Genomic DNA, 15,053 nt, shown 5'->3' with positions numbered 1-15,053 from the left:
AAAATAAGCAAATAATAGAAATATAGAGAAAAATGTATCAATCCACGTACTAACTTCCTTTTTATGCAAAAAGATAGTGAATACTAAAAAAAACCTCCATCTATATACTTCATATAAAAAAGACTTCTCAAACAAAACCATAGAGAAAGTTTTAAAATAAAAAGATGGGAAAACTATACCAGGAAGACATTAAACAAAAGAAAACTGGTATAGTCACATTAACATTAAACAAAACAGATTTAAGTGAAAAGCATTATTAAGGATAAGTAGGAATGTTACATTAAAACAAAGAGTCAGTGTAAAAAAATATAACCATCAGTATTATAAATCATAAATTTAAGTGCACCAAATAATATAGCCTCAAAACACATAAAGCAAGATGTGTTACAAGGAAAAATTGTTAAGCCCAGTATTAGATGAATATTAAACATAATTCTATCATAAATTGATAGTCAAGCAACTAAAGTAAGAGCATAGGTTTGAGACTTGAAAAACAGTTTGTAAGTAAGTATATATATATGTATATGTATACATATATATGTACATGTATATATACAGAAAGAGAATGGCATGAACCCAACAGAGACCATAGTTTAAGTACACTTGAAACAATTACAAAAATTGACCAAACACTGTGTCACAAAAATAATCTCAAAAAGTATGAGTAATTGATATGTTATATATCATATTTTATGACCACAATGCAATTAAATTAAAAAAAAAACTTAAAAATCAAAAGTAGTTCTATTTCTTTGCATAGCTTCACAGTTCGTCCTAAAATAGTCGGTTGGCTCTACCTCGAGTCTTTTGGGGATTATTCTCCTCAAAGTTAGACGCAATTCCCACCAAAGCTTAAAACATTTTAGGATGCTAACACAGATAATTACCTTGTAAAGTTATGGGCAGTATATTATTACTTTTGCACACTGACAGTCAGTCTGATTGCCAGAAAGATTTGATTGTTTGAGGTTATTGCTAGAAAAAAAGGTTATATTTTATTATTGTCCCAGTTAAATCAGTAGGAAGACTGAAGCAAATAGAAGTATTCTGCCTGCAGCCACTAAGAATTCTAATAAACAAAACCTAATTCACTTAATTTCCAATTATATTCTATTAGCTGGACCTGTGGATCATATGTAATAAAATGATGGGATTTTTTTCAGGGTTAAAAGTAAAATACAATTGAAGAATCTTTTAAGCGTGTATACTTTTGAAACTCAAGGGCTAAGAATTTCAGGTTAAAGAGAAAGCATAAGAGAAATTTTTAAATGTTTAGAAAGTAAACTTTAACAAAAGAATTACATCAAAATTTGGGAGCTACAGCTAAAATGGCAGTTAGAGAAAATCAGTAGCTTAAATTCATTGTTTAAAATATTAAATGGATTCAAACTAAAGGTAAGCATTCAATGGAGAAGTTAGAAAAAATGTAATTAAACCTAAAGTATGAAGAGAAAAAATAATAAATATGAGAGAAATGTAGTGACATAGAAAACAAAAAAAATAGAGCAGATCAACACACTGAAAAGAAGGTTGTTTCAAGAAACAATAAAGCCCCTATCTCCAAATAAAGCCATATTCTGAGATAATTACAAGCGGAAAATGTACATAAATGCAATATTAAGTGTGCAAAATCCTACATAACAGTACAGATTTTTTTAAATAAAATAATTCTGTGTTGAATTCTATTCAGGTCAGAACAGGAATAGGATTCCTGAATGGGCAGACTAGGAAGTAGGAATAGGAATTCCTAGGAAAGGAAGAATTAATAAGAAACCCAAATGACCAACAAACAAATGAAGAGATGTTCATCTTCATTAATAAGCAAGAAAACGCAAGTTAAAACACAAAGTAACACCATTTCATATTTTGGCATATCTATTCTCATTTCTATCTATTGCTGTTTACATAGAAAATAAAAGAGAAGTTTGAATAAAATAATTGGATTAAGATTTGGCAAGCTTGTTCAATATATCATTAACATACAAACATCAACAGCATTCCTATATATTATTAACTAATTTTTAAATGCTATTGAAAAAACACTCTATTTACAAGGAACAATAGTCATTAGGTATCTAGAAATAAGCTTAGCAAATATGTACAAGACATCTGTAGAGAATAATTTCACCGCAATTTCGATGAAAATCCAAACAGGATTTTACATAAACCTTGACAAACTAATCCCAAGAGTCATATGACAATGGTAAAAAAAATTATGAATAACTGGATACAGGGGCAGCATTGTTTGCCATATCAAATATCATAACCATTGTAAAATTATAGTAGTTAATACTGCATGGTACTAGCATATGGCTAGATAAATATGGTCTTTCCATATACGCATAAGTTTATTTCTGGACAATTTGCTCCACTTGCTTATGACAGATGTGATCTTACAAATCAGTGGGGGAAAATGTGGATTATACAACAAATGGTATAATAAAACAACCTCAAATTTCTAACCCTCATAATATGTGAATGCATTCTAGGTTGAAGAAAGACTTTTTTTGTATAAAACATTTATTTATTGGTCTTTTGGGGGATTTAGATGCATCACTACTGTATTACAAGTGAGCCATTAATTCTGTAGCTTCATCAATATTAGCTGGTTTTCTTTCATGACCTGCTGAGGAATCAGTTCATTCTGCAGAGATTCAAAAGAAAGGCCCTTTGAGAAGCATGCAAGTTCCTTTTGTATACTTACAAAAGCTTTATTCACTTTGTTAACTTTTTCATCATTCATAATATTTATTCTCTTAATATTAGTAGTAACTGGTTTTGCTTTGTTTTTAGTCTTAAAGGTTTTTTGGTTTTTTTTTTCCTTGGCTGGCTATGTAAAATACATTTCTGGACTTCTGCCCTCTTTTTTTTCCTTTTCCTGAGACAAATCCTCCTTCTGTCACAAAGGCTGGAGTGCAGTGGCAACATCATGGCTCACTGCAGCCTCAACCTCCTACCTCCTGGCTCAAGTGATCCTGCCACCTCAGCCTCTCAAGTAGCTGGAACCACAGGCCCATGCTACCACACTTGGCTAATTTAAAAATTAAATTTTTTTTTTTTTGCAGAGACAGGGGTCTCACTTTTTTGCAGAGATGGCTGGTCTCAAACTCCTGGGCTCAAGTGATCCTCCTGCCTTGGCCTCCCAAAGTGCTGGGATTACAGGTGTGAGCCACTGCACTCAGCCAGCCCTGTTCTCTTGATTTGTTCTTGGCCATTGCCTGTGATACCTGGATGCAGCTCATTAAGCTCCAGGTGACTCCATACACCTGAATAATGACTTCAATGCAAAATGTAAAACTTTGGAACTTTTAGAAAAAGTTACAAGGATTTTCTTTATAACAGTATGGGATTTCAGTTTTCCATTTCTGACAAGGTACACTGAGTCTGAAAACAACAATTTGTTATTTCTCATGATTCTGTGGGTCAAGAATTCAGGCAGGGATCAGCTGGAACGTTTTCTGTTTTATGTGGTGGCTAGGATAATACATTCAGCTGCATTTAATTGGTGACTGAGCTGGCTGGAATGTCCAAGAAATATTAAGTCAATTATGTGGTGCCTTGATGCTCCTTTATGTGAACTCTCTATCTCCACATGGATAACCTGGGCTTGCTCACAGTACGGTGATCTCATATTTCTTATATCACTTCCATGGCATTCTGTTGATCAAAGAAAGTCACAGAGGCAACCCAGACTCAAGAGGAGTCTGATAGGTGGAACAACAAGCTAAATTGTAGGCTGGCTAGTTTTCCAGAGAGAAATAGGGAAAGACAAAGTTGAAGAGCCCTTCTGAAGTAATAACTAATTTCAAATAGTATCTTTGGGAACTATCCTTTCAAAGGAGCCCAGATTTCATTGGATTTATGGGGAAGCAATTTCTATCCTAAGTCATTGTTTGAAACATACAGCAATCAGGCAGCAATTAGTGAAGCTCAACTGCTGGATGGGGTCAGGGAAAGAGACAGTAAGAGAGCCCTGCCAAAACCATTGTCATCCCAGCATGACTGTGGGTACATCTAAGTCTGCACTCCATGAAAAGCAGCATCAGGGGATTCACACTGTAGAGGTAAATAGATTTCACTGAAATAATTTTGCTGGTAATTAAACAAGTAAACAAACAAATAATGAGCCCTGAGAAGGAGTAACTACTTCCCAGAGTTGCTACAATATATTATCCAAATTTTTTGTTTTCAACAAAAAAATTACAAGACATGCAAAAAGACAAGAAGGTAAAACCCGTATACTGCAAACCAACCAACTGACCAAACAAACAAACATCAAGCAGCAGAAATTGTGAGTGACCAAATGTCAGATTTGACAGATTAAAGACTACAAAGTAGTCATTATAATTATGTTCAGAAACCTAGATGAAACCAGGTCTTCTCTGCTTGCCTGTTGCAGCATGGAACTCATGTGCCTTGAGCTGGGTTAAAGATGAATGGGGCCCTAGTATTCTCAGTGGCAACACACCCAAGGTAGAGAGACTCCATTCCACACGTGAGGGCTGGGCAGAAGGGAGCCCCTCCCTCTCACCTGTACTTGCCCAGAGCTTAGATTCAGAAACAGACAGCTGAGGGCAGGATGAGAAATGGTGATTTTGTGCCTCTTCCAGTAAGTTAGCCCTCAATTGGGAGCTGGGAGAAAAAGGAGCCCTGTATTCTTGGCTATACCAGTATTGAGTGGAGTTTCTGAGTTACCGAACGGAGAGAAGGGAGGGAGGGTACAAATACTACAGACTCTTAGAGTTCTTCTTGAGTTTTAGTAACTGATTTACTAAATCATCTTGAATAAATGTTTCTTCATTTTCATTTTGCCCTTAGGGCTGTTCCCAGAGACTTTAAACGCTTGTTTTTTATAATTTCTAGCAGTTTCACTGGGGAGCGGGTCCACAGAGCTCCTCACATATCATGAACAAAAAGGGTTTATTCCAAGAATGTAAGAAAGTTGCAATATTTTTAAAAATCTATTAATGTAATGCTTTATATTAATATATCTTTAAAATTACATATCCATACATGTTAAAAATAAGGCATCTGGTAATAGTTGAAGTCCATTCTTTTAAAACACTTAATAAAATAGGCATTGGTCCTTCTTTGTCGTGATAAAATAAGATTGAATACAGCCAGCATCTTACTTAATAGGGAATCAGTGCAGGCACTCACATTATAGTTAGAAAGAGTGCAAGGATCTCACTATGTCCACTACTCTTAATATTGTATTGGAGGTATTAGCCAAAGCAATTAGACAAAAGGAAACTTGGAGGCAAAAGGCTTTAGAAGGAAAAGTGCAACAGTGTAAATAATATGAGTATAATGGGAATAAACAAGTGCATTAATAACAACAAACTACTGATGAGGCTATGAATGTCAGAGAATCTACTCTAAAGTTGCACCTTTATAAATGCATACACACACACACACACACACACACACACACACACAATATTATCCATTGCAACTTTATTTGAGAAAGCAAAAATTTGGAAGCAACCCAAATGTCATTCAACAGCAGTGGTATGAGCTGTGTTACTGCCACAAAATGGAGTGCTATGCAACTTTAAAAGGTGATGAGGAAGATCTCTATGAATTGAAGTAAACTCAATTCCAGGATATACTGTTAAAAGGAAAAGGCAAAGTACATAACAGTATATACACTAGTCTACCATCTTGGTAAGAAAGTACGGGAAATATAAATACATATGCAAAAACAAGCACAGGAAAGGCAAACCAGGAAACTAAAAAGGCAGATTTTTCTGAGCATTTTCTTATATGTGTTTTGATATATGCACTGTGTAAATGTTTTACTATATTCAAAAATAAAAGAAACCTCTAAAATGACAAGAAATCATCATAACTGTATCAAAATGTTTAAAAAGAAAGCACAAAAGAAAGACAGAGAAAATTATTTCAGGTAATTGTAGAGCACAGTACTCTGTATATACTTATTAGGATATGGTAAGAACAAAAAGAATTGCAAAGAAATTATAATAATATTTACTCAGTAGTAATATTGGTATACTAATTTTTAAATAATAGTGTTACTAGAAACAGTATATTCAGTGTAAGAGAAAAGAAAAGTTAAAAATAAAGAATTCTGTATAAATTTGAATTGAGAATGTCAATGTGAACTTGTGAAACTAGGCCACACAAAGGGCCAAGAAGCAATCCCACACTCAGTAACAGTGAGTATTTTTAGCTCTCAGATCCTAGTTTCCTTCATAATATGAATCAGAATTTCTTGGAGAAATGGTTAATTCCAGGTCTGGGACAGAGGAAGTATGAAGTGAGTCTGGTTCATCATGTGTCAGAAAGGTAGAAAGTGCCCAAAGCTAATGAAAGTGTACCAAAAGAATCCAAGGCCAGTAGGCTTGAAAAGGTTCCCACTGGCCAAATTTGGGAGATTTTAATAAGTGATAGTAACACACTTAATAAATAAAAACTCATGAATCAGTGTAGCTGACCTTAACTGTTGGTGCCTTACTCATACCCCTTAATCAGTAGACTTCTGAGTGCCAGTACCTGCCAGCACCTGTGTTTCTCTGCTGGAGGGCTTTCTCTGGATATTGGAGCCCTTTTGCCTGCCCACATGGCCAGTTGATAATACCAACTAATTAATGCTCCTAGGAGCAGTCTTCAAAGAATGACTGACAGAAATTGGTGAATAAATACCTCTCAAATGAGACAGCTCTGTGGCACATGTGTTACGTGGCTCTTTTCTGCATCAGGATTAAGCTCTAGTTAATTGCAGTGGTGAGCCACTAAGTAACACTCCCTGATTATCTTCCATCTCTTCCCTGTCTCATTTCCCTACTCCTCTACCAGTGTCTTTGGAATCACTTTCTAAATAACTACCTTCGCTTGAGTTCTGTCTCTGGGTCTGTTTCTGGGGAAACCCACACTAAGATAGCCCATAATAATCCTCAAAAGAAAGAAAAGAAGGAAAACCCCACTCATCTGCCATTAATTGAGATGACTTACTTTAAAAATTGCTAATTAAAGGAAAAGAATGAAGTAATCACCCTAGAGGAAAAACTGGAGTTCACTCCCAGTTGATCAGTGATAAATGCTCTTCTTTTTAGCTGAATGGCAACTAATAAATGTAGAATAATTGAAAGAATTAGAAAATTACCATCATCTTAGAATCACTAATTATATCTTTGATTCAGGCGTCAAGGTATGCTAAAACCATTAGGTAAAAGAGTCATGGGAAAGAGGAAAATGTTCAGTTATCAGGAGACATATGTTCTAAAGTAAATGTTAAATGAAAACATGGGGAAAGATTCTGAGAAGTCCAGATTATGCATTATGCCACTTAGTCAATTGTCCTGATGACTTCAAAAAGTCAGTATCATAAGAAAAAATTGTAGGGATGACCGTTCTAGAATGAAATAGTTTAAAGAAACAAAACCAAACGTAATGAGTGAAATTTGAATGGATGTTGCATAGAAAAAATAGTTATAAAAAGATACTTCGGGGAAAAATTTATATTGACAGAGTATTACATGAAGTAAGGGAATGCTTGTTAATTTTTGTAGGTGCAGCAATGAGGTGAACATTACGTAGGAGAACACCTTACTCTTAGGAGAGGTATGTGGAAATATTTTGGGGTGAAGTGATGATGCCTGCAATGACTTAACTTAGGTTTAAATGTTCCACGTGTATGTGGTGTTGGAGGAGGTAGTAATAAATAAAATAAATGAAATGAGAGAAGGAGAATGAATAAGCAAAATATTAGCAATTGTCGAAACTCAGTGCCAGGTATATGAGTGTTCATTGTACCATTCTTTCAACTTTCTGTATGTTAGAAAATGTTTACTATAGAAGTTGGAGAAATATACATCTGAGGTAAATATGGCAAGATACCAATATTTTTAAAACAGATGGTAGGGATATATTTGTTTATTATGTTATTCTATTTTGTTTATGTTTGAAAGGTTTCATAATGTAAGTTAATAATTACATAAAACAAAGCACTAAAGAAATGAGTTGGAGTTTACAAGTTGAAGAAAGGGAAGAAGGTATTTCAGGTAGAAGAAACAATGTGCAAAGACCTATGGCATATAAGAGCATGTTTTTCTCCTTCACTCTGATAGGAAGAGCCTGAAGGAACTGGCCTGTAGGGGGACCATGTGGGGCCTTTGAGAACAGTCAAAAGGACTCAGAATTTAAGGTGAGGGGAATGAAGCACTACACAAAGTATGTAAGCTGAGGAGAAACACAAATCAGAGAGGCATAGACTAGAATAAGAGAAGTCTGGAGTCTTTGGCAACAGTCCAGGTAAGTGGCGACTCAGGCCTAAAACCTGCTTGGGCCAATGAGAATGGACAAGATTTCAAAGAAGAAGAAAATATTTTCAAATATTTTTCACTCAAGACACTATAGCTCATCATACCTTCTAGTTACAGGAACCCAGAGAAACTAGATCAACACTAATGAGCAACCCCTACTTTCTCAATTCACTAAGACAAACACACAACTTTATAATAAATGCATATTTATAGGACCTGTTTGGGAGATAATTTGTCTGATAAAAAAGAAGAATTTGAGCCAATAGGAGATATTTTAAGTTGTGGTGGTTTATTTATTAAGATTTCTGTTTTCCAAAACCAGGCACATTCTAATAAAAATTATCAAAATGGAAAGAACGCTTGTAAAACTACACCATGATTACATCCTCTCCAATTTTATCACTTTCCATCAGCTAATAACTACATGTCTGTCCCTTGATTTATCATTTTAGCACTACTTTTGTCAGAAAAAAATAAAGAGTGCTGGGGTGGACAAAAAGCTGCTACTAACCAATGTGATACTTTCGTGTGAATTAGGAAAAGGTTCTCATTCTTTAATAATTTATTTTCAGCTTTATTGAGGTATAATTGACAAATAAAAATTGTATATATTTGAGGTGTACAATTTGATGTTTTGATATACATACACATTGTGAAATAAGCACAATCAAGCTAATTAACATGTTCATCATCTTACATAGTTACCGTTTTCTTTCGTGTGTGTGTGTGTGTGTGTGTGTGTGGTGAGAACACTCAAGATCTACCCTCTTAGCAACTTCTACGTATACAATACAGTATTGTTAATTATAGTCACCAGATTGTATATTAGCTCTCCAGAACTTATTTATCCTGCAAAAACTTTGTACCCTTTGACCAACATCTTTCCATATAATTTCTTAAATGAATGTATTGTAGTAGACAGGCTTTAAGGTGGCCTTATGATCCCCAACCCCTGGAGTTCATACCTTTGTATGGTTCCCTCTCTTTGAGTGTGGTGGGGCCTGTGACTTCCTTGTAACCAACAGAATATGGCAAAGGCGATGGGATGTCACTCCTATAATCACATTACATTATATAACTCCATCTTACTAGCTAACTTGCTATCTTTCTTCCTTGCTGGCTTTGGAGAGGTAAGCCGCCATGTTGAGTGGACCTATGGAAAGGGCTATGTGGCAAGGAGCTATGGAAGCCTCTAGGAGCTGAGGGCGGCCTCCAGCCAATAACCAGGAAGAAGCCAGAGTCCTCAGTCTTACAAACACAAGGAAATGAATTCTGCCAATGACCACAAGAGCTTGGTAGCAGATCCATTGCCAGTTGAGCCTCTAGATGAGAACTCAGCTCTGGCTGACACCTGGATTGCAGCCTGGCAGAGGACCTAACTAAGCCATGGCCAGAGTCCTGACACACAAAAACCGTGAGACAATAAATATTTGTTGTTGTAAGTTACTAAGTTTGTGGCAATTTGTTATGCAGCAATAGAAAGCTAATATATATATTCATGTGTAATCCCAACAATCATACACAGCAACCAGCTGTTGACCCCTCTGGCCACATTAGGTGACGGTATTTGTCTCTAAACTCCCTCTGCCTCTCTCTTACACATGTGATTGCATTTAGGCCCCACCGAGAAAATTCAAGAAAAGCACTGCATGTCAATATCTTCAACTTAATCACATACTTTGCCATATAAGGTAATATTCACTTTTTACTATGTAAGAAAATATTTACAGGTTCTGGGGCTTAGGAAGTGGCTATATCTCGGAAGAGATGTCATTTTTTTCAGCCTAGCACAGTGACCATAGAGGTAGCCAGTGTGTAAAAAAATAGAGAAGGGCAGGAGAGAGAGAAAAGGAATCAGGGGAACACTACCTTTAGGGATTGGATAAAGCCTATTCGAATGTACTCCACTTGAGTACGAAGATCGTCCCAGGGCCTGAGGGTGGCAGCTGCTTGTGTACACACACACACACACACACACACACACAAAACCATACATTCCTGTGAACTTACCTCCTGCCCAGCACATAAAATGTAAGGAGCGCACATACTCCAACCCCAGATGAGGTGACCACGAGAAGTTCAGTGTAAGAGGAAATGTTGGAATCCAGATACTCAGAGTACAGCCAGAAGAAAGCATAGCCATGTGCACATGTTCATCTCCAAGTAAATGTGATAGTGCAGGCCCTGCTGAGGTGTGCATGACCAGTTGAGAGAGTGAAAGTTTATGGAGTAGAGGGCGCTCTCTTGCTGCTTCAGGACTCAGCCAAGAGGCCTGGAATGTCTACACTCACCTGCAGCGCTCCCAGGTAAGTTAGTTCTGTATTTGTCCCCAATGTGAATGGTGCCTCCTCAGATGTGTTGACCCTGTACAGTGCATACTCTGAACAACCTAACATGGAGATTGAGGGAAGGAAAGTGTAGGAGAAACAGCACCCAATCTAGAATCCTGAAATCACATCGGAAAACCAAATTTTGGCTGGGTATGGTGCCTCACACCTGCAATCCCAGCACTTTGGGAGGCTGAGGTGGGAGGATTGCTTGAGACCAGAGTTTGAGACCAGAGTTCAAGACCAGCCTGAGCAACATGGCGAAACCCCGTCTCTACCAAAAAAAAAAAAAAATAGCCAGGTGTAGTGGCACTTGCCTGTGGTCCCAGCTACTCAGGAGGCTAATGTGCGAGGATTGCTTGAGCCTGGCAGATCAAGGCTGTAGTGAGCTGAGATTGTGCCACTGCACTCCAGCCTGGTGACAGAGCAAAACCCTGTCTCAAAAAGAAAGAAAAAGGAAAAACCAAATCTCAAGATTTGGTTCAGACGGCTGCATCAAAGAAGATAAATATCTGAAACTTATAGCTTCAAAATGTGAATACCTATCCATTTTAAAGCATTCCATAATTGCTAGGGATGCTCAACATATGGCTACACTCACATCTTTTCAGTGGTGTGCTGCTGATCTTTCATTGCCTACCCAGGAGCAACAAGCTTTATCACACTTTATGTGTTTGTGAGAAGTAAGATGAATTTAAACATCAGCTCTTCAGTATATGGAAGACCCTTAAACATTTCTTTGTAACTGGTTGTGTGAGTCAGTCACCCACGATGGCAAAGTTTCCAAAGTATTCTGTTGTTTTGACATTGCATATATGCAGCCCAATAGCAGCCAAATCAGTGGAAAACACTCACCGTGTTTAATTGTAACCACTTGAGTCAGACTAAAAAGGAAACAAGGCTAACGCCATCTATGGAAACATCCTAAATTCACTTAAGAACCTATGACCCCACTCCCAAGTATATTCATGCCGAGTATACTTTTCACCTACCCAGTGACTCCCTCAATTACCTTTTCCTTCCTATCACCCTCCCAATAGATATCTAAGAATAGCAGAGAAATCTTCATCTCTTTTGGAGGAGAATATCATTTTAATATAATCAAAGCTCCATTGATGTCTATGTAGGTTACATCTATTGCTTCCTTCATATCTGCATGGCCTGTCAGTCTACCATGCAAAGATCTTTATTAATTCTATTACGATCATCCTTGTTGTTTGAACTTGTCCAGTAATAGCAAGTCTTAAAATAGTTTTATTTTCATTCCAATTGTTGAAGCTAAGCTTACTCATCCATTAGCATCAGGCTTGGACATTTTTCTGCATGTGCAATAGCTAGATGTATGTCATTTTCTTTAAGAGTAGGTGAATCACAATACTGATCAGTCAGTGCTCCAGTATCCAAACACGTATCAGCACCCTGTTGATTTTGCTCTAAAAAAATAGTCCCAGAGAAAATATCTTCCAAAATAATACTCTTTCTGTACTCTGCCTTTTGTCAGCCATAGTAAAATCAAAATAAGATATTCCAGCAACCTTGGCCTGAATAGGGCACAAGTACAAATTTTCACTAAGCCTCAGAAAGCCCCATTGACTAGAGCAAGGCTGATTCAAAATGTCTCCTTCCTTCAGAAGTCAATTCAAATGGCCAGTAACCATCGTTTTATATTTTTTCCCAGATATGCCATTTCACTTGCATAGAACCAAATATAAGAAATGTTAAAAAAAAAAAAGATATACAAAACTTAGAACAAAATAGTCCTAGCCACACCCTTCCCAAAATAAAGCAGGGCCAAGCAAATTTGTAGAGTTCAGTTATTTTCATTCTCCTCCGTATCCGTTCCAAGTTTCTATCTTACCTTATTTCTCTGTTAAGGTCCTCCAGTACAACAATGAATAGAAGAGGTGATAACAGGCAAACTTGTCTTGTTCTCAGTCACAAAGGAAAAGCTTCTAGCAATTCATAATTTAGTATGATTTTTGTTGTAGCTTTTTTTCTGTGGATAATTTTATCAGTTTAAGAAAGTTCTTTTATTACTAGTTTGTTTAGAGGAGCTTTTTACCCCTATAAATGGATATGGAATTTTATCAATTTTTTCAGCATCTATAGAGATGAACACATAATTTTTGCCCTTAATTATGTTATGATGAATTTACATTGCTCAACTTTGTATTGTTAAACCAACCTTGCCTTTCTGGAGTAAACTCAACTTGGTTCAGATCTATCATATTTTTAATATATTGCTGGATTTGAATAGCTATTATATTATTTGGGATTTTTCATGTATGTTCTTGAGTAATATTGACCTGAAATGTCTCTTGTTATATCCTACTTAGATTTTTAGTATCCGTGATTATGCTGGCCTACAAAATGAGTTGGGGAATGTTCTCCTTTTCTTCATATGTCACATCGTTTTTAACAGATTGCCATTCTATTTTCATTAAATGTTTGGTAAAATGTACTAGTGAAGTCGTTTTGGAATTTTCTGTGTATAAAGAAAACCAAAATATTGCTGTCTAAAATACTGGGGATTATTGAGCTGAAGAATATTAAATAGCAGGAGGACACTCTGCTCCTCCCTCTGCTTGCCTGATGGCAGGACAATTTCCATAGACAAGGTTTTTCTTCCCTCTGCCTTTTCCCACCTAAAGACAGGCCCCTTTACAATGCTTGCTTATCAGCTCAGAGACAGTGGTGCCTGAGGATCTAGAAGCAGATTTTACTCTTCCCATAAACTTAACTTCTCACATTTTCCCACCTTTTGGAAGCCTGAAGATGCTCTCCTTTTTGTCTTTTCACTGTAGAATTTATGGCTCTTGGTTAAAATACTATTTAAGTAAAACCACTAGGCCACTGTCTTGAAAGAAAAGTGCTTTTGAACTGAGGCCTCTCCTGTGTGATGTGTATAGCATTTGTCAGTAAACTTCTACTGGTTTTTCTCTTGTTAATCTGACTTTTATTTTCAGGGGAGTGTCTCAACTAAGAACCTATGAGGTAAAAATACAGATTTTCTCCCTTACATGTAGAAAAGTTTATAAATTTCATTTGCAAATGTTTTTCTATTCTTCAGGTCTTCTATTTCTTCTTGTGTCAGGCTTATAAACTTGTATTTTTCTATAAATTTCTCTAGTTCATCTAAATTTTTCAAGTTTATTGGCATAAAGTTGTATATGATAGCTTCTTAATATATTTTTATGTCTAGGATGCACAGTGATATTTTATGACTTTTAAAAATTTTATCCATTGATTTAAAGTAATAAAAAGTGTCAATAAGTATCCTTATTGATGCTTTTTTATTTTCTTCTACTTCCTCTGATTTTAATTTGGCTTCCTTTTCCTAATTTATTTATATGAATGCTTAGCTTATTGATTTTTAGCCTTCCTCTTATCATACGTGGGTTTAAAACCTCCAGCCTCCAGCTGAAAGCCAGCAAGAAGCTGAGGCCCTCAGTCTGACAGCCTGAAAAGAAATGAATGCTGCAAACAACCACGTGAGTTTGGAAACAAAGTCTTCCCTGGTAGAGCCTCAAATGAAAACCAAGTTCTGGACAACACCTTGATTGCAGCCTTGCAGAGGGCTCAGCTAACCTATGCCCAGTCTCTCAACCCACATAAACTGTGAAATAATAAATATGCATTATTTTAAGCTGCTATGTTTGTGTAATATTGTTATGCAACAACAAATAACTAAAACAACATGTTTGTGTCATCTTTACTACTGAAGAAAATTATCACTTAGTATAGAATTCTAGGGTGGTGCATGTTTTCTTTCAACATTTTAAAGATGTCATTCCAAGGTATTGGGTTTGTGATGTTTCTATTGAGAAGTCAGTGGTCATTGCATTTGTTGCTTCTTCGAAAGTAATTGATATTTTTATTCTAGCTGCTTTTAACATTTTTCAGGATTGTTATTTTGAGTGTTTAGTAGTTTTACTGTGATGTGCCTAAGTAATAATTCCATTTTATATATCTTGCTTGGAATCAATAGGGCTTCTTGATATCTTTTATCTATTTTTGAAATAGTCTCAGCCATTTTATTCAGATGCTGTTCTGTTCCAATCTCTTTTGTTCTATTTCTGAGATTCCAATTACATATGTGCTAGATCATCTTACCATACGTTTTACTGTATCTTCTGTATGTTTGATCTTTCTAACTTACCCAGCTTAATTCTAGATATTTTCTTCTGAACCATCTTCCCATTCATTAATCACCTTAACTCTGTCTAATTTGCTGTAAACCATAAGTTCTTAATTTTTTATTTTTATGTTTTATTTATTTTTATTTTAACTTTTTTATTATGCTTTAAGTTCTGGGATACATGTGCAGAACGTGCAGGTTTGTTACATAGGTATACACATGCCATGGTGGTTTGCTGCACCCATCAACCCATCATCTACATTAGGTATTTCTCCTAATGCTATTCCTCCCCTACCCCCCTGA

The 15,053-nt window shown here is 36.1% G+C and overlaps 1 pseudogene; it reads right to left on the bottom strand.

Moving 5' to 3' along the window:
* Positions 1-2,564: 2,564 nt before the first annotated feature.
* On the bottom strand, positions 2,565-14,805 carry LOC134809301 (uncharacterized; annotated as a pseudogene).
* Positions 14,806-15,053: the final 248 nt, after the last annotated feature.

This window comes from Pan troglodytes, chromosome X (genome assembly GCF_028858775.2).
Source record: "Pan troglodytes isolate AG18354 chromosome X, NHGRI_mPanTro3-v2.0_pri, whole genome shotgun sequence".
In the NCBI taxonomy this organism is placed as follows: Eukaryota; Metazoa; Chordata; class Mammalia; order Primates; family Hominidae; genus Pan; species Pan troglodytes.
This window is presented reverse-complemented; position numbering and strand designations above follow the sequence as displayed.